The sequence below is a fragment of the Bubalus bubalis genome, chromosome 5 (genome assembly GCF_019923935.1).
Source record: "Bubalus bubalis isolate 160015118507 breed Murrah chromosome 5, NDDB_SH_1, whole genome shotgun sequence".
Lineage (NCBI taxonomy): Eukaryota > Metazoa > Chordata > Mammalia > Artiodactyla > Bovidae > Bubalus > Bubalus bubalis.
This window is the reverse complement of record NC_059161.1, coordinates 21,085,610-21,109,630: the sequence shown is the minus strand read 5'-3', so window position 1 is coordinate 21,109,630 and position 24,021 is coordinate 21,085,610. Positions and strand designations below refer to the sequence as shown.

The 24,021-nt window shown below is 49.3% G+C and overlaps 1 long non-coding RNA gene across 1 annotated transcript; it reads right to left on the bottom strand.

Annotated features, from left to right (window-relative positions):
• Positions 1 to 18,732: 18,732 nt before the first annotated feature.
• On the bottom strand, positions 18,733 to 19,792 carry LOC123333566. The gene is made up of 2 exons (XR_006550941.1): positions 19,590 to 19,792; positions 18,733 to 18,906 (listed from the first exon to the last, which is right to left on the bottom strand). It is a non-coding gene; the product is annotated as an uncharacterized LOC123333566 (long non-coding RNA).
• Between the last annotated feature and the right edge of the window lie 4,229 nt (positions 19,793 to 24,021).

Sequence of the window (24,021 nt, the reverse complement as noted above, 5' to 3'; positions counted from 1 at the left end):
TTATTTGCTTATTATTCTCAAGGTTATTATTTCCACATTACCCCCATCTTCTGCTTACCTGTTTCATTCTTTAAAACCCCAAGATGCAGGTCCCATAAGCAGTTTTCTTACATGCTAAGTTTAGTTCTGAAATTCCACCAGTTAGCCTCCTCACATATCTAGTTACTTCTTCTATTCTACTAGGAATTAAAAGACTAAAATTCACTCAAAATCCAGAGAAAATTGTGCAAGATCACAGTAGACGTGTTATTTTTTGTTCACTTCGAAGCCGACCCATTTCAATCTGAATTGCTCATGACCTAATGTAAGTTTTAAGACGTCTTGGATCTGAAAGATCAAAAAGGGAGAAACTATCATTGATGCTATCTTGGGACCTTCCAGTCTTAGCCCTTAACTGTCCACCTGTCTACCCTTTATGTCCAGCCATACCCTTTACTTTTCTTAGCTTCCTTCCAGCTACCTGCCTTTTGTTGTTAGTGCCTTCAACAATAGGAAAGTACATAAATCAAGTTTGTTAGACCACCACTCCCCGCCCCCCCCCCCACACACACAAAGTTTAATGATAAAGGGGCCTAAAACAAATGACTTAATCAAGAATTCTCAATCCTGACTGTTCATCAGAATCACTTGAGATCTTGAAAAAGTGAACGTGGAGATGCGCCTTTAGGCCCTCCACTGAACAATTAGATGGAAACTCTCTAAGGACTGGACCAGGGATTACCCAAGGGATTCTAAATTCAGCCAGGTTAATGGCCGCTAGTCCATATCTTGCTCTGAGCACTGTGTGTGTGAGTGTTACAATGTTGCTTCTGTCACCATCCATGGAACTGGGTAAATTGGCTATAGGTGTTTTTTTTGCCTCCTGTTTGGGATGTTAAATGCTGGTAAAAATGATAATATGTATTCTACCTTGTCCCTGCCAATTCCATCCTTTAAATATGTGATAGAAATTCTCTCTGTTAATATAGGATAGCCATATTCCAACACAAGTGACCAAAAGCTGGAATTTCCCATCTTGACCCCAATTTTCCCATTATTGGTTTTAATTTAAAATAAAATGTAGATGGTTTCTGGTTTGAAACCCCCTCCCCTGACCCAGAAAAGGGGGAGGGTACCTTGACTTTTGTAGATTTAACACTCAGCACTGCAGTCTTATTACTTGAACTTTTACTAAAAAAAATTTTATTGGAGGCCAAATTGCATCATTTGCACCTGTTCTTCCTTCAGTGAGAGCTTCCCTGGCGGCTCAGATGGTAAAGATTCTGCCTGCAATGCAGGAGATGCAGGTTCGATCCTTGGGTCAGGAAGATACCCTGGAGAAGGGAATGTCTGTCCACTCCAGTATTCTTGCTTGGAAAAGTCCATGGACAGAGGAGCCTAGTGGGCTATAATCCATGGAGTCACAAAGACTCAGACACGAGTAAGTGACTAACACTTGCCTTCAATAGAAAAATGCACCAAAAGCTCTCCAGTTTCCTCCCCACCACCAGGCAGACACGTGTGCCCACATACATGTGCACACACACACACAACCACTCTTCTAGAAACTTCCATTTTTGAGGTTTTTGAATGAATTGCCTCTGTGCTGTTTCTTTGGCATATGAGTAAATTGCAGTAAGCTGACAGATGGATATCAGTCTGTTTCCTTGTCTGTAAAATTGTGATTTTGGCTAGATAGCCTATGAAGAACTTTAGCTCTGACATCTTATGATTATTATCTAATATCACTGAAAAATGTGCCGTTAGGTCATATCTGAAAATCACTTTGGGGCTTTTGTCACAATATTTAGGAACAGTTCTTCCTCGTCACAATTTCCTGTCTCACGATACTTTTAAAAAATAGGAGAAGATAAACAAAAGCCTGGAACAAATGTATATTCAGAACAATAATAATAATGTTTAATGTTTATTGAGCACTTCCTATGTGCCAGACAATTTCCAAAACACTTTTTTTATGGAATACTTCATTTAATCAAATACCAACCATATGAGTTAGGTATGGTTGTTCCTAATTCATGAGGAAACAGGTTCAGAGAGGCAAGTTTAGGTGCTCGAGGTCACACCACTAGCAAGTGCAAAGCCATCATCCAAATTTGGGTCCTTCTGACTATGCTGTATAGATTTTTTTTTCTAAGAGCTCAGGAAAAATGTTAGAAAAGATCCGAGCGCGTGAACCAGCCTTCATGATGAACCAGAGCCAGGAGGATGGCAATGGTAACAGATAAGCTCATTTTCCAAGACTATCTCTCCATGTATTGGCTTTGACAGGATGGCTTTGCATGTCAAGTCATCTGACTGATCAGAATTAGAGGACAGAAGTCTCACCTCACTCAGAAATTGGTCTTTCATGTCTTCTGGGTCCGTCAGAACCGGGATGAGAAAATCTGCTTTGAGGATTCCAAAGAGTTGCCCTGAAAAAGAAAGTATTACCTGGATCAAGGCACATTATCTCATTGCCATCTGAAAACTTCACATTCTTAGCGATCAGGGAGTGCCCACTGGACACCATAGAGGCTACATGGTGATTTAGGACTTTAAAAGGAGAAGAAAGAAACCAGCTAGTGGCCAAAAGTAGAGTCTCATGAGTGGAGTAACTGCTGCTCTCCTCCCATAACCTGGCCACCCTCAGGCAGTTATTTTCTTTGCTCTATCTCCTGTATTTTCCTCCTTTAAAAAAAAAAAAGTTTTCTCTTTGGTGGGGTGGGGGGATGCGCCATGCAGCTTGTGGGTCTTAGTTCCCCGACCAGGGATCAAACCCTGGACTGCCAGGGAATTCCTTTCAATAAAATTATCAAGTAGATTGTTCCACACCATGCTGGAAATACTCACCTCTCCCTGGACCCACATTTATAAAAGCCAACTCTACACCAGAAAACTCTTAGATTCTCTGAGCCTATAAACAAGCTCAGCCTTTGGCCCTGAGCACTGCAATCTAGGAACTACAGCACCATACAGGACCACCTTATAAAGTTAATAAAGCACCTCACTATCTCTTTGGGTACTTGAACAACCCTGTGATGAAGGCAGGTCATTTTTACCACATTCCTTCTGCAGGTGAGAAAGAGGAGATTTGCTCCCTGAGCTTTCACAGTCATCGGGGAGCTAACTCTAGGATCCTCACCCTTGTTCCCTTCCCAACATGTCATGCTGTCTTTCACAGAAAGGTCTTGAGTGCCCCATGCTGAGGAGTGGCTGTCCAGATTTAATTGATTGGTTGTTGAGAGTGAGAAACTTGGTAGCCAGAAGCAGTTAATTACCTGGTTTCGGTGCTGGAGTTTTTTCCGTGGATTCTGGGTGATTCGCTGAGCTCCAGTGTTGGGCTTGAGTGGCAGGAGCTGTGCCTGTCATATCGGTGCCACTCCTTTCACTTGTCACACCTACAAGAGGGAAAATAAGAGAGTTACTGCAAATACAGCCAGGAGCAAGGTGGTCTGAGATGGGTAACTGCCCCTGAGCTAGAAGACAGGCCTGGGCAGCCACCATCCTACAGAAACCATCCAGCGTGGGAAGCTCAGTCCTTCCCAGACCCTTCACTTACCCCACAGGCTCATGTACCCCGTGTCTACATCATCATCCCTCATAAAGTGTCTCTGATACCAGGATTTGTGGGGCTTGGGCAATATTATATCTCCTCAGTGTCAAATGTTTATTTTTAGTAGCTCCTACCCCAAGCCCAATCCCACTATGTGGTCTGCCAGCATACTGTGGTATGCCAGAGCCCCACCATGGTACCCAGGGACCCCCAGCATCTCCATCAAGGGGTAGCACCTCAAAGTACATATTCCAAAGCCTAGCTCAGCAACCCCCTCACCCCCTTTCTGGTTGCCCATCCCCTGAGGCTCTCCAGCCAGAGACCCCACATAACCCCAGCTGCTCCCTCCCTCCTCACTTGCTCTCACGTTCAGTCACCAAAGTCCTGTCAGTGCCTTGCAGATGTCTTTTTTTTCAAATATGGAATATTTGAACCATATTGTTTTGTGATATATTATTGTAAAGTATTTAAGTAAAAGTGTCCCCTCCCCTGACCCAGGGACAACCACTATTAACAGTTTGCTATAGAATATCCTTCACACACTTGAATTTTTTAATTTGACTGCATAAAGATCTACCTTATTCTCTTTCAAGACTGCATAGTATTTCGTTGAATGTACATAACTTTATTTAATCAATCTGCTTTCAATGGACATTAGATTTCACCTCCAGTTTTTCAGTGTAATAAACAATGCTGCAACAAACAACCTGTGTGTGGTGTGTACGCATCACTGTGTGTGTGCACCTTGTACTATTATTTCCTTAATAAACTGCCAAGGGTAGAATTTCTGTATGAAAGAGTATGCACATTTCAGAACTGACACACATTACAAGAATGGGAACACCAGTTTAATGCACTATCCAGCATCTGAGAGTGCTGATTTTCTCACATTCTTATCAGCATTATCACTCCAAATCGTTGCTAAACTGGTAAGTTAAAAAAAATAATAATGTAAATACATTTGCATTTCTGTGATTCAGTGAGCAAAGCTGAGCATTTTGCAAAATATGTTTGTATTTATATTTCTTCAGTTAATATGACTTGCAAGCAATGTGAAATCAGCTCCAAGTCCCTGCTCACCCCATTGCTCCAGTTCTGACCTCGACTTCACTCTCCCAGACTGTGCAAGTCTTCCCCCCACACACACTTCCTGTGTCTCCACGTGCCCTCTTCTTTCCCCACCCAAAGTATTCTACGTTTCTTTAGTGACGTGAGTAAGTTTTGTGAAGTCCAGGAGCACAGAAGGCAGGGAAACACATATTCTTGTTGCCTGAATGTAACCATTGTTAACATTTTCACACATTTTCTTCTTTTTTTCTAAGCACAGTTGACGTTTCCTTTCAGCGTTGCTGTGAGTGTTACACGCGTAACGTTGAATCATCTTTTTTCCCTCAGCGTCCTGGCACAGGCATTGCCCCGTGTCGCCGTTACTGCCATCATAACCACCTTGCTTCTGTTGACTACAGACCTGAGCATTGTGCTGCCTTGCGAAGAAAGCTCTGATGGTTCCACTGACTGCAGGATCCAGTCCCTCAGAATTTGGCCCAGTCCACCTCTTCCCCCTCATCCCTTGATTCGTGCATGATTGCCTGCTAAGTTGCTTCAGTCGTGTCCCACTCTTTGCAACCCTGTGGACTGTAGCCCACCAGACTCCTCCGTCCAAGGGATTCTCCAGGCAAGAGCATCCCAGTAGGAGTGGGTTGCCATGCACTCCTCCAGGGAATCTTCCCAACCCAGGAATCCAACCCAAGGGTCTTATGTCTCCCACTCTGGCAGGTAGGTTCATTACCACTAGCGCCACCCGGGAAGCCCTCATCCCTTGCTACTTCCCTTCCAAATATGTGACAGACATTCCAGTCACCTCAAACTGCTTGTTTTTCCCGCACACGTTCACCGTCTACCTGTCTTTGCTCATGCTGTTCCCTCTGCCAAGAAGAACCTTCTAGCCTTTGCCGCCTGGTGAAATCCTCCATGACCTTCTGTCCCTTGACCACCTTTCCAGATGGAATGAATGAGTCATCTTCCTGTCAAGGCTCTTGGTTCACCCTTCTGGGGGCAGTACTCATCAAAAACTGTCCTAGTTGTCTCTATTAGCCCTTATTAGACTAAACTCTCTTAGAAACAGGAAACAGGTTCTGCTCATCTTGGTATCCATTGCCTTGTTCAAAACAGGTACTCGGGAAAGGATTGTTGAATTAAATCATCTACCAGTATGCAAAACACTATCCTAGGCCTGGGAAAGATACAAAGAGGCATAAAAGATAAAACAGCCCCTGCCTGTGAGATTTCAGTCTTAATAATTCATAATGGTGATCATTCATAATCATTTATAATTAATAAAATGAGAATGAGGTCAACCCTGTCTGTTGAGTCAAGTAAGGACAGGGATGACAGACTGAATGAATCACTTAAGTATTTAACTATTGAATTGAGATTAGAAACAACTACCATTCATTGAATGTCTGCCAGATGCCAGGCACTGAACGATACCTCGTGACATCTAGTATTTTTCTTTAAAGATGAGAAAAATGAAGTTGGGAGAGGTTGGGAAATTTGCCTAAGACCACACAGTAAGTAGAGGACCCAACAGTCTAACCCTTGACTGTTAGACTCCTCTAGCCAAAATATAATTTTCCTCCCCTAGATCGCCCCACCCTAAATTATTATCCAGGGAGCATGAGGGGGTAAACTCACTCCCCCATGGACTGATCCGGAAGGTACCCAGAGAGTGGAGACGTGCCCCAACACACACACCCCCACCCCCTCAACCTCCCTGACTGGTGGCCCGGGCATGGAAACTAGGGCTTGGTCTCCCCAAAGGAGGAGCCGGGCTCCAGGCCGGGTTCCCCAACCCCCGGGCGGGCGGGCACCTGTGTCGGGCCATGGCCGGCTGCCAGCTGTCTCCGGGCCTGCGGCCTGGCTCTGGGCTGGCCCTTTCTGGCGCATGTTTGTTCTTTGGAGCACAGCTGAGCTTCCTGAGCTCCAAGGCTCCGCGGTGCTTTCTTCTGTCCCCGGAGGTTCGGCACCACTGGACCCGCTGGATGTGGCTGCCCCAGGGGTCGCCGTCACCCCTAGGTGAGCCGAGGCCCCACGGGTGGAGCCGAGCAAGGGGCCCGCTGCGTCCTCCTGCGGCCTCCCGGGCCCACCCTGGGTACCGGAGTCCTCTGGGGGTGCGGGGCCTGGAGCAGGGCTGGAGGTGGAGGCCAGGGGGGTCTCAGTCACTCCCTGAGGGACAGCAGGGCTCCTCCAGTGGACCAGCTCCGTGGGGCTCGGGGTAGGGGTCGGCGAGGAGGCCGGGGGCGCAGGACCAAAGGACATGTTCTGGGTGGTGACCGGCAAAATCCAGGGCCCTCCGTCCGCAGGGACTGGGACGTGGGCCGGAGGGCTCGGTGACGCTGTCCCTCTGGGCTGGGGTGCGGGAGGGCCTGCGGAGGCGGAGGTGCTGGGGCCGACGGTGCTGGAGCTCAGCTCGGAGGGCTCCGGGCTGACTTGCTGTGGGAAAGGCCCTGCAGAAACCCGACCTTTCATGGCGTCTGCGGGACCGAAGCTGGTGCCTACGGCAGAGAGAAGGCTTCCCTGGGGCTCCAGGGCCCTGCACCTGCAGTCGCCGGGCGGCTTCTCCTCGCCTGGCCCTGCACACCCGTGGCAGACAGGGCGGAGCCCGGCGGCGGGCAGGGGAAGCTCCTGAACCCGCCTGGTAGAGCCTGGGTGACCAGCAAGCCCCCGAGCATCTCAGCCCAACCCCTTGTTCCTTAGCAGCTCACAGGGCCCCCACCCCTACAGGATCCAGGCCTCCCGGCTCAGCCCTAAGCATCCCCTTCAGACCCCCTCCATTCCCTTTGCAGGCTAACTTCAAGACCACCCCCTCCAGGAGATCTTCGGATAATTACAGGAGCTGGGACAGTGCCCTTCCCTGTGTTTCCCACCAGGCCTGTGACCACAGGCAGCACTGCCTGTCAGGAGCCCCCCTCCCGCTGGCTGTCAGCCTTCAGAACAGGCCCTGCCTTTGCCTTGTGTCCCCGGAATTAATAAAGCTCTGTGTGTCCATGAGCTGGTCTCCTTGCTCTGTGTCCTCAAAAAGGGCAACAATACCTTTGTCTGATGTCCGACTCTGTAAAGATGCCAGAACTGTGATTTTTGCCCTCAGTTATCCTAGTTTGCTTCTGAACTCATGGGAAGCAAAATGAGGTAATAGCTGTGAAAATGCCTCAGGAATTTTAAAACGCTAAAGGCACAGTATCCCTGTGATTCCCAGCCATGTCCCCACACACGGTCCCAACAACTCAGCTCTCATCTTCTCTCCTCCCAAAGAAGGGATTTGACAGGCACCTCTATTGTGCTTCCCCGTCTGGATTCTGGACCTCAGAGGCCTCAGGTGATTTTTCCTCAGGAGCACTACACAGCTGGGCAGTGAGGGGATCTTCCCCTTTTCCTGTCTCTTGACCTCACCAGAGAGACTACACAGACTTTCACAGGTCCCCTGGCCCGGGAGCTGCAAGGCCAGTGGCCTCGTTCAAGGAGGGAGGTTGATGGTAACCGAGCCCTCCTCCTCTGAACCCCAGCTGGCCCAGCAGAGTGAGGGGCCAGGGAACTGCCGCTCTGTAAGTGGCCCATGGTTCCCACCCAGGCGGCTCACCTCTTTTCCGGCTCCTTCCTGGCCTTTTTGGGAGGATCACTTGGGGCCCACCATGTGCTACTGTATACAGTCCACCCTCTCCACATCCCAGGCCCTGGAGACCCTTGAATTCAGCCAAGAACAGGCTCAAAGCAACCCTATACGGAGCAGAAAACAGGGGAGTGTACTTGGCCTGGGCATCATCCCCATGGTCACTTCTGAGGAGGGCGTGTAGAAGAGCTGAGGGAGGGCTGCAAAATCCCGGTGTCCGATGGTGGGATCTGTAAGAAAACGCCAACGGGGAGTGTGAGAGCAAGGCTGACATGGGGGAGCACACAGCAACCCCAGGTCTGCCACTCCGGACATGCTGCTCCGGTGAGAGCCCCACCAGACACTGACGATCAACCTCCCGTTACAGAAGCCAGCTCGGGAGGGCGCTGTCACAGAGGAGGTCCCTTCACGATCTTTATTCCGCACAGCAGCTCTTCAAGGGAAGAACCATTGTTCCTGTTTTATAGATAAGGACCACTATTCTCATCAAATCCAAAACACAAAAAGAAACAGCCAAGAATGGGTAAAACCAGAGACAGCAGATTAGTGGGTGCCAGGACTGAAGGTGGGAGAGAATGGAGGAGGGGCACTGCTAAAGGGTAAGGAGCTTCTTATTGGGGGTGATACAGTTGTCCTAAAATTAGGTAGTAGTGATGATTGGGCCACTGGGTTGTACTAAATCTCACTATACAGGCCACTTCCAAAGTGAATTTTAAGGACTGAACTATATCTCAATAAAACCAAAGAAAATAAGAAGGAAGGGACAAAAGAGAAGAAAAGGGAGATGGAAAGAACAGTCAGGATGAAGCCTGTTGCTGAGGAGACATACCACACACACGATCCAGAATAACCAGGTAGGCCTCTGGCTCCCATGTGTTTGTGGTGAGATCGACAGTAACAGTTGCTAACATCTACTGGGCATTTACTCTGAGTCCAGGTCTCATCTAGGTCCTTTATATTCATTCTCATTCATCCTTCAAAGCCATCATATGAGGTGCATCATCAATGCCATTTTGGTTTTTTGCAGATGAGGAAAAGGAGGCTCAGAGATGCTGTTCACCTTATTTCTAGCAAGTAATAAAATCTGATTCCAAAGCCCACACTTTTAACCTCTTTGTTGCCAAATAAGTAATTTCCATTGCTAACTGCTAATGCCCAGAGACTGGATGGGGTCCGTTCTATTCTTTAAAGATCCCCCAGAATTAAATTAAAGCCTGCTCCAGAACTCTGATAACCTACAGAATCTAGAAATACTTCCTTAGATCTATCCTCAACATCTCCAGCTGCCAAAAAAACCCATTTCTCATCCCAGTCTAGCCTTGGGTGGGCCGAGGGCCAGAGCGGGTGACTGTCACTCACCATCAAAGCAGATGAAGGGTTTCAGGGAAAAGCAGGTCACTGCAGAAATTCTGGGGGGGAAGCTCCAGTAGCTACTGAGACCTGCACACAGTCCTGCCCCAAACTTAGGTGGCTGCAGCCAGGCAGGGATGCTGGAACCCCTGTCGCTGGACCACCTCAGAGACCCAGAGGCTGCGCTGAAGTAGAGGCCAATCCAGGCCTCAGTGTTACTCGTGATGGATTTCAAGTCCTTGTCCATCTCATCAGTCACCATCTGCAGGTCAGCCAGGTCTGTGTGGTATCTGCAGCAGTACCCCACTGCCTCCAGCCACATCTTTTCTTGGTCAAATCGCTTGAAGAACAGGTTGCCCAGCTGAACCTCAACTGTAAGTAAAGAACATAGAGACCACAGGCCTGAGGTCCAGGATCTCTGCCGGCTCAGCCCTTATCACCGCTAGACACAGTCCCAGTCCGACACTTGCCCTTACCCCATCCTCAGGTGTTAGGTTTGATGAAATCCATAATTTTATAGGCAGACTAAATACCAGATTGGAAAAATAAATAAATAAATACCAGATTGGGAGAATGAAGGACCGGTCACAGCAGCAGCTGGGGAAAAGGACGTGCATTAGGGAGAGCAGGGGTTAAGAACTAAGATTCAGTTTATCTATTTGTACAACAGGGATGACCAACCTAGACAGTGTATTAAAAGCAGAGACATCACTTTGACAACAAATGTCCATCTAGTCAAAGCTGTGGTTTTTCCAGTAGTCCTGTATGGATAGGAGTGTTGGACCATTAATAAGGCTGAGTGCCGAAGAATTGATGCTTTCAAACTGTGGTGCTGGAGAAGATTCTTGAGAGTCCCTTGGACTGCAAGGAGATCAACCCTGAATATTCATTGCAGGACTGATGTTGAAGCTGAAGCTTCAATGCTTTAACCACCTGATGTGAAGAGCCAACTCACTGGAGAAGACCTTGATGCTGGGAAAGATTGAGGGCAGGAGGAGAAGGGGCTGACAGAGGATGAGATGGTTGGATGGCCTCATCTACTGAATGGACATGAGTGTGAGCAAACTCCAGGAGATGGTAAAGGACAGGGAAGCCTGGCATGCTGCAGTCCATGGGTCACAAAGAGTTGAACATGAATGAGCGACTGAACAACAACACAGGGATAGTACCTAAATGTATTTAATTTAAATGATTAAATGAAGTCATGAATATATATGATTTAACAGAGTATGTGCAAATAATAAACACTCAAGTGGTAGGGTTAAACTTTACAGGGAGGTAATGAGGGGGCTAATATAATCCTGGTTTAGAATCAGCCTCTTCTGTGGTTTCCAGGGAGTGTGCTTGCCACACCAGCTCTTAGGAGGGTCCAAGGTTGAGGCAGGATAGAGGGAGCGTGTGGTATTCCCAGGCTCGTGACATCAGGAGAGCCAGGGACAAGAGGTAAGGCTGGTGAGGGGCACACCTGCTGGACAGGAGGCTGCTGGACATTCATGGTCCTGACTTCCAGTGGAGCTCATACAGATCGAGACGCCCTCGCCTACCCTGCCCCTGGCCAGGCCTGTCTTATGGGCAGCACACAAACATCTGTGATTCAAAGCAAGGGAAGTTTGGAAAGGATGTGCTTTGGCATGGACTGATTCCAGAAACCTGTTAAAGGATACACCTCTGTTTGCAGAATCGGGACTCATATCCTCAGATTCAAATATGGCCTCCCTAGCTCTGACTCCTGCCTGCTTACCAAGTCCCATCCAGATTTGCCTAATACTTCCCTAATTTTCCCTATTCAAACTGGTCTTTTAAAGCTACCCTTTGTTAAGCACCTCTAGTTCTCTTCTCACCAGCCCTGAGCTTTGCCTGCAGCACAAATCATCTTTTAAAATCCTCACTATAATCCCCTCACTTTACGGAGGAGGAAGGGGAGACTCAGGGAGGCAATGACTTGCCCAAACTCATGCCTTACTAAGTGGCAAGATGAGGTTCAAATCAGGTATGCCTGCCTTGGAAGCCTGTGTCTTCACTCCACGGTGCTGTGTTCCACAGCATGCAGAAAACCAACTTTACAGAGCTGGTTGAGGAGTGAATTCCCTTTGAAATTTCTCTACACCAAGAAACTCTTTGTAAAATACCGGGGCAGTAATAGTCCCCTCACCATGTGGACTTCCCTGGTGGCTCAGATGGTAAAGAATCTGCCTGAAAGATAGGAGACCCAAGTTTGTTCCCCGGGTCAAGAAGATCCAGGAGGAGGGCATGGCAACCCACTCCAGTATTCTTGCCTGAAGAATCCCATGGACAGAGGAAGCTGGTGGGCAACACTCCATGGGGTCACAAAGAGTCAGACCCAACTGAGCAACTTTCACTCACTTTGACTAGGTGGATGGGCCTCAACTGTGGAGAGGTACTGCCCACACCTCCACCACCCCCAAGTCACTGGGGTGGGGACATCAGAGACTGGGGTGCAGGCTAGGCTGGACTCTACCACAGCCTGGTTGGAGAACCACACGCCCCCACACACCCCCACCCCCACCCCATGAATAGCAAAGGCATTGAGCCTCTGCTTGGGGTCAGCCTGGGGGCAAAGCCAAGGCATCCCGGGCTTGGGGGGAGGGACAGTCACCTGCTCCAGATGGACCAGTGCCAGGGAAGGCGGAGCCCCGGGCATGTACCTGGCTTTGGAGTGGCGATCAGGCTGAGAACTGGCTCCAGGAGGGTGTGGGGCCCCACAGTAGGATCTGTGAAACAAGCCACATGTTATGTGGTGGAGGTGGGGCTGCCCAGGGTCCTCTGCGGGCACTGGGAATTGCCAAGTTGAAGCCCGGAGAAACCTAGCTCCAGAGTAAGTGGGCTCCTTTGTTCCCATCCACGTGTGTTCCATAAATATATATACTGAGCACCTGTTGTGTGGCAAATGCTATTGCAGGCCCTGGAAAAATAGCAGCAGGAGTAAGGCAAAGTGAGTTCTTTGCTCTTGAAGAGAATATAAGAAGAAGCCAGCCTTGCGAAGAAGTAGGAAGGAATATATTGAGCAGAGCTGAGAAGGGATGGGACCACGTGTATAAGACTGTGATTAGAAGTGCTAAGGAAACCTACTGAATATGTCTAAGCAAATTGATCTGATTTACTTTTTTTTTTTTAATTTACATTTTTAAGATTTTACTATGTACAGAACAGGCTGGAGGGGGCCAGGCAGATGCCAACGAGAGCTGTGCTGGTGTGTGGATTTGCAGAGCTGGAGAGACGCGGATGCAGTTAAGAAGCATCTAGGGAGAGTCCAAAGGCTCCAGGGGGGTTGGGGAAAGCTCCCCCAACATAACTGTTCCTTCAAGGGGACTCCCACGCCCACTCTGGCACACTCACCACTCCTCTGGCCTGGGAATCGCAAGATCAAACCTAGACTACTCTGGGCTACATTCCAAGGCCCCATGATGGGCATGGTGTAGCATAGAAGTGGGGACCCATCAGGTTGGCCCTCCATGACCCTATGTGAGGAGCTGGGATGGGCCTTGGCTGACTGAGAGAAAAGCAGAAATTGCCCTTTTTTCTTTTTCTTAAAGGAAGGTGCTGTCTATAACTATTCCCTCTGTGATCTCAGAACCTTTAAGACAAGGGCTGCCTGGGTAGAGAGGAGCCAGCCAGGGGCAAGGATGGTGGCGGGGGGGCCATTTCCCAACAGCCAGTACCACGTGCATCAAGTAAATGGGTTATCTGCAGAGATGCACCCAACTGCCTCCCCAAAGCAGGGGTTCTCCCAGGGAGTGGCTGTTCCACATGCCCCCAGCCCCTAGAGACAAAACCACACTGTGCTTTATCAGGAGATAGACCCTGGATTCTGCTCTGGTTTCTGCATAGATGCACATGCATCCCCAACCTGACTTTCTTGGTTCCCTCCCTTTTTTTCCCCTCTTTCCCCAGATCCTTAATTGGCAGAAGGAGGGGACATAATGGAACATTCCAGATTTTACTTTTTGTCTACCCTAATTAACACCTGTTTTCTCTGATGGAGTCTTTGGAATGAGGGACCGAAGAGAAAGAAACTAAGGCAGCAGAGAAGAATGTAGCAAACGAGGGTTAAGATAACAGTCAGTTAGTAGTGCTCTGAAAGAACTTGAGCCAGACCCATGCTCGCTCACTCGCTCTGTCTCATTTGCTCCTGAGAGACGATCCTGGGAGGAAGACCAGGCCCCGGATGTGACTCTGAACACACCGTAGTAGCAGATGAAGGGCCTCCGGGCAGTGCACCAGGCAGCCCCCAGGCTGGGGAGAAAGGTTATTGAATACAGGGTGGCACAGAGGCCCTCCCTGAAGGTGGGCAACGAGCCCCACGCCAACACGCTGAAGGAAGAGCCGCCAGACCATCTCAGGCCACCAAGGCGCACATCGAAGAAGAGGCCGATCCAGGCCTCATGGCTGCTGGTGAGAGAGTAGAGGGCCCTGATGCTGCTCCAGCCGCTCATGCTGTGCAGGTCGGCCAGGTCCGTGTGGTGCCGCCGGCAGTACCCCAGGGCCTCGGACCAGCTCAGCTCCTCCGCCACCCGCCAGAAGGTCTTGCCTTCGCTGGTCAGCTGCAGGGCTGGGGCGGGAGAGTTGTCATCTTAGCACTGTCCCTACCCTAGCCGCGAATCCCAGGTGTCCAGCCACACCATGGGCAGTCTCCTGGCCTCTCCTCTCACTTTTCGCCCCCCAGCTCCCACCCTCCACTCGGCCTCCAGGGCCTTCACACAAGCCTCTCTCTTGGCCTGAAAGACTAGCCACCCCCTCCTTCCCCCCAGCCTGCTCTCTCAGTGCCCCCACCTTGCATTTCTTGTCTCCCACTTCCCACTGCCCCATCCTGGTAGGCTCCCTTTGTATAAGCAGCCCTGAACGTTTGTTAGGGCTTAATAACAGTCGAGTGTTCCCTGAGCGCTCCCTGTGTGCCATTAGCTCACTGAATCCTTTCCAAGAACTCTCTAGGTTAAACATCACTACGACTGTTTTCCAAATTGAAAAACCAAGTCACTGAGAGTTAAGTGACTTAGCCAAGGCCACCCAGTGGGAAAAGAGCCAGGGCCCAAGGACCGTGGGTGGGGCTCCCAGGGCAAGGCCCTTTGTCAGAGCGTGGTTTTGCCCTGATGTAGGACTCGCGGGCTTATCATTGGGCTGCTCATTAGAATCACCTGGGGAGCTTTTCAAATACACCGATGCCCAGGCCACCGACAGCAAAGATCTGAACGTCTCGCTGGGACCAGCATCAGAATTTGTTTAAAGCCCATAGGGAAAAGGACCTTTTGGCTTATCTGTCTCCACCAGACAAGGCAACTTGGAAGCAAAGAACCAGCCTTATTATATTCCCAGGGTCACCCAGCACATCAGAGGGACTGGAGGTATTAAAAATGAATGAATGAGTGAACAAACAAATGAGCACATCGGACATCTCACAGGAACCAAGAACCCCATGTTCCCTTTCTTCCTTCCTGACTTCATCCCCTTGAGGAGGTGCCCGCAAAGGAGGACTAGTTAAGAACTACTCTGCCCAGGGCCTTGGGGTGGGAGACGGGGTGTCCTGATCCTTGAGGAAACCAGCCACAAACCAGAGCCGTAAGGGGAAGAAAGTAAGACCGCAAAACCGGGCACACAGAAGGGCAAGGATGTGCATTTGGGGAGGACACAGGAAAGGCCTGACGAGGCACATGCCGAAAACAGTGACGCTCCTCACACCCACCAGAGGCCGAGAAGATGCTGCCTGTCGCCGAGAGAAGCTGGAGGACCCCTAGATGGAGAAAAGGGAATATAAAAAAATCGTTCTTATGAGAGGTGAGTCATTTTGACAATTTTTTGTCCGATGCTGTTTAATTTTTTAAATTAAATCACTGGCTGTGGCCTATTAAATTGACTTTAGGATCTAAGGGGTCCCAACCCACAGTTTGAAAAACCCTGCTGCCCCAGCTGATCTCCTGGCTTGAAACACATAAGCTGACAGCTCCACCCCTGAGCTGGGTGTACACGTCCGAATGTCCGTTTCTCACACACACACAGGTCCACCCCGCGGATCCGGCCTGTCCGGGTCCTCCCAGCCCATCCATCGTGAGGCGCCCCTCACCCCAGCACCTCAAGCCCCACCCAGGAGTTGCTGTCGATGACCCCCTGTCTCTGACTAGGTAAATCCCGTCAGTTCTACGGCCAGCGTGTATCTGGGACCTTCTTGAACTTTCCACTTCTTTCCGTGGGCACTGCCACCTGGCTCAAGCCACCTTCCCCTCCCTGGGACTGACAGCATAGCACCCGCCCCGAAGCTTCTGTCCCCAGCCCTCACAGCTTGCTCCCCACTCTGCGACCAGAAGGGCCTTTCTGATTGTTTACCTGGTCATTCCCACAGGCTACTGGGGAAGGGGGGCTCTCCTTACCGCAGCCCCCAGGCCTGTGGGTCCTGGCCCGCTGTCATAGGAAGGCTCCTCAGGCTCCCCAGTTTGCTCCCGCACACAGCCAGCTCATCCACAAGGTTCAGCCCAGCGCCTCAGGGCCTTTCTCTGGCTTTAGTCTTCAAGGTTCCTTCATTTAGCCCTTAAGCTCAGCCCAAATTCCCCTTCCTCAGAGAAAGCTTCCCACCCCTAGACTAAAAAATCCTGCACAAGCTTCTCTCTGTGACCGTTGCCCGTCACCCTGATCATCTCCTTCGTTGCTTTAGTCACGTTCCGTGATGATCTTGTTTCCTGGCTTTTGGTCCAATGTCTCTAACCCCCACTAGGGTGAGGGCTCTGTGAAGTCAGGGGCCATTCCTGACTGGCACCTACTAGCACTGTGTGTGTCGATTAGATGCGTAAATGAAGAAATGAAGGAGTGAAACTCTGTACAGAACAGCAAACTCCAGGCTCTGACCCCTGGAGGGTGGGGGTGGGCTGGGGGCGGCTGTGGGGGGTGGGGAGATGCAGGCAGGGGAGGGCGAGCTGAGGCTGCTCTCACCATCAAGCTGACTTGCAAAACCAGTCACTTCTTCCCACTTGTCTCACCTGCCACCTCTGAGGGAGGGCCACCTTTCCTGTAGGTCCCTGCTCTGGACGTGCCTGGGGCCCGGTGCCCTCCTGCCCGGGCGGTGGCCTTACCTGCTGTGCAGAGGGACAGTCGCAGCCCCATGACCGGCATGACGACGACGCAGGACAGGACAGCAGGTGGAAAGTCACCCCTGCTCTGGAAGAGGCTGTGCCTGGTCTGCGGGTCATTTCTTTCTTGATCCCCACTCTCCTCCTCTTTCCTACTCACCTGTACAGATTTGACTGAACAAACACCCAGTGCCTCCCGCAGGCCAGCCACTGTGTGAGGTGCTCGGACACAGAGGAGCAGAAAAGATGGCTGTGCCCCTGCAAGTGGCAGGGGAGGTGGGTTACCGGGATGAGCAATGGGCTCAGGCTGGGGAGGAGCGAGCCGGCCAGGCTGGCTGCTGCGGGAGGGAGGAGGAGGATGGCCTGAGAGGTGAGAGCCCTGGGCTCCCCAGGGCCGAGGGACAAGGGGCCCAGTGGAAGGAGAGAAAAGGGAGGCCTGAGGAGGGAAAGCGAGCTGGTGTGTGTGGCCCAGGCTCGCTGCGCTCTCTTCCCTGCCCACCCTCCAACAACCGCAGCGCCAGGGAGTACCTGTCATGATCCTATTTTACAGGTGAGAACGTTGTGGCTCCAAGAAGGAAATTACGTGCTCAAAACTCCAGGGTAGGAAGTAAGGCAGTGATTCAAGCTCAGGTCACTGCAAAGCATGAGGCGGGGAGGTGTGGACTCCCTCCCACAAGTCCTACTTCAGTGAGGATAGAAGTGCCACCCACCCAGGCTAGGCTCTGCCCACCCCCAACCCCAAATAAGCACAGAACAGATGCCAAGACACTTTCTCTGGGGGAACCAAGAACAGCTCTCTCTCTCTCCCGTCCACCCTCCCTCCCAACATCCTGTTTATGCCCACAACTCTCTCCATTCCCCTAAGAGCTAAGCTTTTGGAAACCAAAGCCTGGAAGACTTTTTTTTTCCTGCCCTCCACCCCTTCACACCCTTCCTGGGAGGGAAGGGCAAACAGCCCCTCTGATTGGAAGGGCAAAGGGAAAGAGGAAAAAATTGTTCATGCTTCAACAATAATGTCCTGCACAATATTCTCTTGTGCAGCGATGGCCTCAGATGACTTCTTCCCAGTGGCAGAACCCATGTGTGCCAGGGCCACTCTCTGGGGATGGAAGAGATCGCGACACTCCTGGCCCAGGAAACACCACCCCCGCCAGAACCCTCTCACCCAGCCATTCGCTTAGGTATCCTCGGTCTCATGATGTAAGGGACCTGCTAGGCTTCCCGGGGGGGAACCCCTGGGGCAGTGCAGCGAGTGTGGGGTCAGGCACAGCCTCCAATCCCCCCACCCCCCAGGGCCGCTCCTGGTACTGTGGGTTGAAATTCCACATGCACTTCTCTTCTCTCCCACGACTCCAAGAGCTCCTTGACCTCCGAGACTGGGCTACAGTCACAAAGCCCTCATCCCATAATGCTGTTGCAGTTTAGTTACTCGGTGTCTGACTCTTTTGTGACCCCATGGGCTGTAGCCCACCAGTCTCCTCTGTCCATGGGATTTCCCAGGCAAGAATACTGGAGTGGGTTTCCATTTCCTTCTCCAAGGGATCTTTCTGACCCAGGGAATGAACCCACCTCTCCTGCACTGGCAGGTGAATTCTTTACTGCTGAGCCACCAGGGAAGCTCCATCCCATAATAAGTGCAGCAAACACTCTCAATGAAGAGGAGGCACCATGGTTTGTACGAAGGAGCTTTGCTATTCTTCTTCTCTTTGGGGTCCCTCCTACCTCAGATTCTGTCTGACCCATGGAGATCTTGAGAATATGAATCAACGAGGAGACTTACATTGGACACGGAGGGCCGGTGATAAAGGGGAGCGAGGACAGCTCTGGTTCCCTGAGTTGTGTCAGGAAACCCCAACTGGATAAAAGGGACAGAGAGAAGGAAGCAGCAGGCCTCCCAAGGGAGCAGGAACAAACACTTGGTTTGCATGAGCCCTGGGAAGCAAAAGCGTTCACGGAAGCTTCCTGTGGCACCTCTTCCACCCGCCAGGTTAGGAATGCATTTCCACCCGGACGCAGTACCACCTTAGGTATGCGCGGGGCTACAGTTTTTCACTTTCCCACAGTCGCCATGTATCTCTTCTCCCAGACCAGTTAGATCTGTAGCCCCTGTAGCATTTTTCCCATACTTTCTTTATTACTTGGACAGGCTCCCTGAGAGTAGACAGCTTTTCTTCTGCAAAGTGAGCTGCTAAAGACCATCTGTCCATGCTCTCTGTTAGAGATGTTCATTGTGGCCACAATACCCAGCCAGCACAACTCGAGAGGTTTTCTCAGAGCCTTGATGCCTGTGAGATAATAGAAAAAATATATATTGGTCTCTGCCACCCTGTACCTGGCGCGTATGTGCTAAGTCATTCAGTTATGTCCAGCTCTTTGCAACCCCGTGGACTGTAGTCCACCAGGCTCCTCTGTCCATGGGATTCTCCGGGCTCTTGCCTGGAGTGGATTGCCATGCCCTTCTCCAGGGGATCTCCCTCACTCAGGGATTGAACCCACGTCTCTCATGTCTCCTGCATTGGCAGGCGGATTCTTTACCACTAGCACCACCTGGCACAGAGCTCCTAAAGCCCTGGTTATTTCCTGAGTGACAAAAATGTCTTCTTTTTTTTTCTGATGAAGTGACTCTGGGTGGGCTCCTGGATGGCAACTGGTACCTAGAAAGACTAAGCCATGATGAGAAGCTTGGAATTTTCAGCCCCAACCCCCTATTCTTCAGAGTTAATGATCGCTCAGGGCTAAGTAATGAAGCCTTCACAGGGACTTCCCTGGCGGTTCAGTGGTTAAGATTCCACACTTCTGCTGCGGGGGGCATGAGTTCAATCCCTGGTCAGGGAACTAAGATTCCGCAAGCCATGCAGTATGGCCAAAAAACAGGGGGAAAAAAAAGCCTCCACAGAAATCCCAGAAGTTTGGGGTTCAGAGAGCTTCTAGGTCGGTGAATGCATAGAGGTTTGGGGAGAGTCCTTACCATGCCCCAGGCCTCTCTCCCATCTGGCTGTTCCTGAGTTAAATCCCTTGGTGATAAACTGGTAATCTGGTGAGTAAGATGCTTCTTGGAGACCTGTGAGCCGCTCTAGCAAATTAGTTGTACCTGAGCAGAGGGTCGTGGGAACTTCCATCTGCAGCCAATTGGTCCAAAGCACCTGGACTAGGGACTGGCGTCTGAAGTGGGTGGAGGGGGGCGGAGAGCCTTGTAGGACTGAGCCCTTCACCGATGGGATCTGACTCAAGCTCCAGGTAGTGTCAGACTGAGTTAAATTACAGGACACAGAGAATTGCTCCTTGTGGGTGAAAATTGTCATATGTCTGGTATCAGAAGTTGTGAGGATGGTGTGATATGATGTGAGAGTAAGAGAATCACAGGAGGAAAGACTGGGGGGAAGGGTTTCCCTAAACAGTTCTTATCTGCGAAAGGAGGGTCATAAAGCTATTTTTCAATGACATTATGAGGATCAAATGAAATAATCTTTGTAGTGGATATGATAGGCTGCACAAATCCTAGTGTGGAAGAAGCATTGCATCATCTGCTTGTATGTCTCTAAACCAGCTTAAAAGTTTTAAGGTGCACTTATTTTTTTATTTTATTGTGTGCACAGAATAAGATGCACCTATATGTTTTGTAATGCCCCTGTTTAAAGTGCACAATCTGATCAGTTTTGCAGAATGCATGTACCAGTGGAACCACCACAATCAAGTCATAGAACATTTCCAACACCCTAAAATGTTCCCTCCTGCCCTCCTCAGCAGTCCCTCCCCTACTCCAGCTCCAGGCGACCACTGATTTACTTTCTGTGGCTGTAGATTCATTTTCCAGCATCTTGTTTGAATGGAATTTCACACAGTAAAATGTCTGTCAGTTTCACCCATCTTGTCATATATATCAGTAGCTCACTCCTTTTCATCACTGAGGGGTAGTCCGTTGTAGGGAAACGCTGCTGCTGCTGCTAAGTCGCTTCAGTCGTGTCCGACTCTGTGCGACCCCAGAGACGGCACTACACCTTATTTATTCAGTTGTCCTGCTGGCGGGTTTGGTATTGTTTTCCAGTTTGAGCCCATTGTGAATGAAGCTGCTATGAACATTCATGAACAAGTCTTTGGGCATATGTTCTTATTTCTTTTGGGTAAATGCCTAGGGGTGGGATTGCTGGGTCATGTGGTAAGCCTATGCTTATAAGAAATTGCTAACTCTCTTCCAGAGTGGCTATATCATTTTCCACTCCCACCAGCAATGTATGATAATTCTGTGTGGATGTGAACTGTTGGATGAGTGTGCCCCATGGGGCTGTTCCTGCTTGAGGGAAAAGTTCTGTTACAGAGAGCTTCTCAAAATGCCCACATAGTTGGAAGGCAGTGGGGCTCCTGGAACAGGTCACTGGAGCCTTCCTTGGACACTTTCTTTTTTTTGATGTGTTAATTATTCTTTATGCTGTTATAAAATGCCCTGTTTCTTCGGAACCATCATAGGTGCAAAGTCAAAACATGTTTATAGACAAATGTTAAACATAACAAGAAACATGGGGTGCACCCATTTGGCAAGAGCTGAGCCTCCGTTTTCAGTCCTCATCATCCGGATGGACACTTTCTTTGATTCCTTGGGGAGACACCCCGGTCCTTTGCTCTTGGGCGCTACCTAGTGGTGGGTAGCACACAGTACTGGGCAGCCAGCCGGCCTTCCTTCATCCAGAAGACAGGTTTTTTACTTGTACCTCAGGAGGAATGTGAACCCTTGGACTCCACTGTGGCTCAAAATTTTCATTTATGTTTCCCCTCTCAGTGCTGTTTTAATAACTGATTTTTTAAAAATTCTACTTTATTCCTTTAAAAGTAAATGTGTTGGCCAGTAAGAATATTAAAAGATATGCAACATCACTAGTTATTGCATGCATGTGTGCTCAGTCATGTCTGACTCTTCTGCAACCCCATGGACTGTAGCCCGCCAGGCTCCTCTGCCCATGGGATTCTCCAGCCAAGCGTACTGGAGTGGGCTGCCGTTTCCTACTCCAGGGGATCTTCCTGACCCAGGGGGAAATGCAAACCAAAACTACAATGAGATGCCACCTCACACCCATTAGGAAGGCTGCCATAAAAACAACAGAAAATAACAAGTGTTGGTGAGGGTGTGGAGATGCAGGAACACGTGTCAGGGGGAATCAGCCACTGTGGAAAACCATATGGAGGTTCCTTAAAAAATTAAAAAAGAATTATGATCCAGAAATTCCACTTCTGGGTATATGCCCCCCAAAATTGAAAACAGGGACTCAAAGAGATATTTGTAAACTCATGTTCATAGCAGCATTATTCACCATAGCTAAAACACGGAAGTGTCCCAAGTGTCCATTGAGGATGAAAAGATAAACAAAACGTGGTACAATGACTCAGCTTCAAAAAGAAGGAAATTCTGACACATACTGCAGGATGAATGAAACTTGAGGACGTTATGCTGAAAGAAATAAGCCAGCCACAAAAGGACAAATATCGTATGATTCCATTTATATGAGTTACTTAGTCAAATTCACAGAAAGAGAAAGTTGAATGGTGATTGCCAGGGACTAGGGAAGGAGGGAATGGACAGTTGTTTAATATAAAACTGAGCAGAAGCCTGCATTGCCCTCCCAAGAAGTCTTTCTGTGTCCCCAATTTCTTGTTTGTAAAAAAAAAAAGCTTTCTTCTCCTAGGCCTTCCCTGAGTTCCAAAGAGTAGACCCATTCAGTTACTAACTAGGGAAGTGAGGGAATGCAGAAACAAAGGAAAAGCAGTCAAGCAAGAAGAAGAATATAACAGCTTAAATAACACTTTAACCATAAAACAGTCACAGGACCCAAGTTCCTCCTGAAAGGGTATAGATAATAATCTGACACTTATCTTTGAGTTCTGCAAAAACTAAGACCCCTCCTCACCCCTGCGAGGTGGGGGATGACGACTGCATGCTGACGGTTAGCACGTGGACCCCAGGTGGGTTGGAACCAGAAGGTGATGATTAGAATTCCTGAAACATCACCGTGTCACCACCAACCAATCAGAAGTCCATAAGCTGATCGTACACCCTGCATTCCTCACCAAGGTTGCCTTTGAAAACCCATTTTTGAAAGTCATCAGCATTCAGGTCTTTTCAACATGAGCTGATTATTCTCCTTGCTTGCCCCCCCTGCAATAACACTGTACTTTCCTTCACCATAAGCCGGTATCAATTGATTGGCTTTGTTATATGTGGGACGAGCAGACCCCAGTTTCACTTGGTAACAAATGGGTGCAGAGTTTTCATTTTACAAGGTGAAAAGAGTTGTGGGGGTGGATGGTGACGATGGCTGACAGCACAGTGAATGCATTTAGCACCACTGAACTGCACGTTTAAAAATGGTTGAGGGGACTTCCCTGGCAGCCCAGCGGTGATGACTCTGCCCTTTCAATGCAGGGGGCACAGGTTCGATCCCTAGTTGGGGAACTAAGATCCCACATGCTGCACAGCATGGTGAGAAAAAAGATAAAACACTAAACTTTATGTGTATTTTATTACAATAAAAATTTGGGGAAAAGTAAATGTTTCCAGAGTTGATACTATTTACCTAATTTGACTATTTTTCTTTTCATTAACTCCCATGCATTATCTCCAATTTTGATCATTTCTCTCCCAAGCTACTGAATTCTTTTTGTTTCATATAACTGTATGTGTGTATATATATATATATGTGAACTTCTTGGTTTGTTCTATTTTACATAATTTTCTTCAGCAATTATTTCATCCTTTTAGTGCTTTCAATAACTTAATAAATTCATTATTAATTTCCTTTTAATATCTTTTAAGTTTTTCATTTTAAGTATGCTGTTGGGGGGTTGCATTTCCAAGGGGAAGGAGTTAGTTGAGTGCAAACCACATGTTGTTGTTGAGTCCTCAGTGGTGTCCAACTCTTTGCGACCCCGTGGACTGTAGCCCGCCAGGCTCCTCTGTCCGTGCGATTTTCCAGGCAAGAATCCTGGAGTGGGTTGCCATTCCCTTCTCCAGGGGATCTTTCTGACCCAGGGATCGAACCTGCGTCTCCTGCATTGGCAGGAGGGTTCTTTCCCACTGAGGTGGCCTGGGAAGGAGGATAAACCTGCTGGCTGTGTAGCCAGGCTGCCTGGCTTCATTTCATGGCTCTTCCACCCAGCTCTGCAACTGCTTCCTCGTCCGAAAAATGGAAGGAACATGGCACTTACCTCTTAGGATCATTGTGTGGATTAAATAAAATAAACACATTCAAAATGCTTGGTTAAGACACTAGCTATTTTATTCCTGTGATTCCCCATATCCCTGTAGGTGAGCCCTTGACTCTAGTTTAACCTGTAAGGAAAGAAGGCTGGCAGGATCACTAGGAAATCGCTGAACCAGAGAATCCAGGCCCACCAGCCCAAAGCCCCTCTTA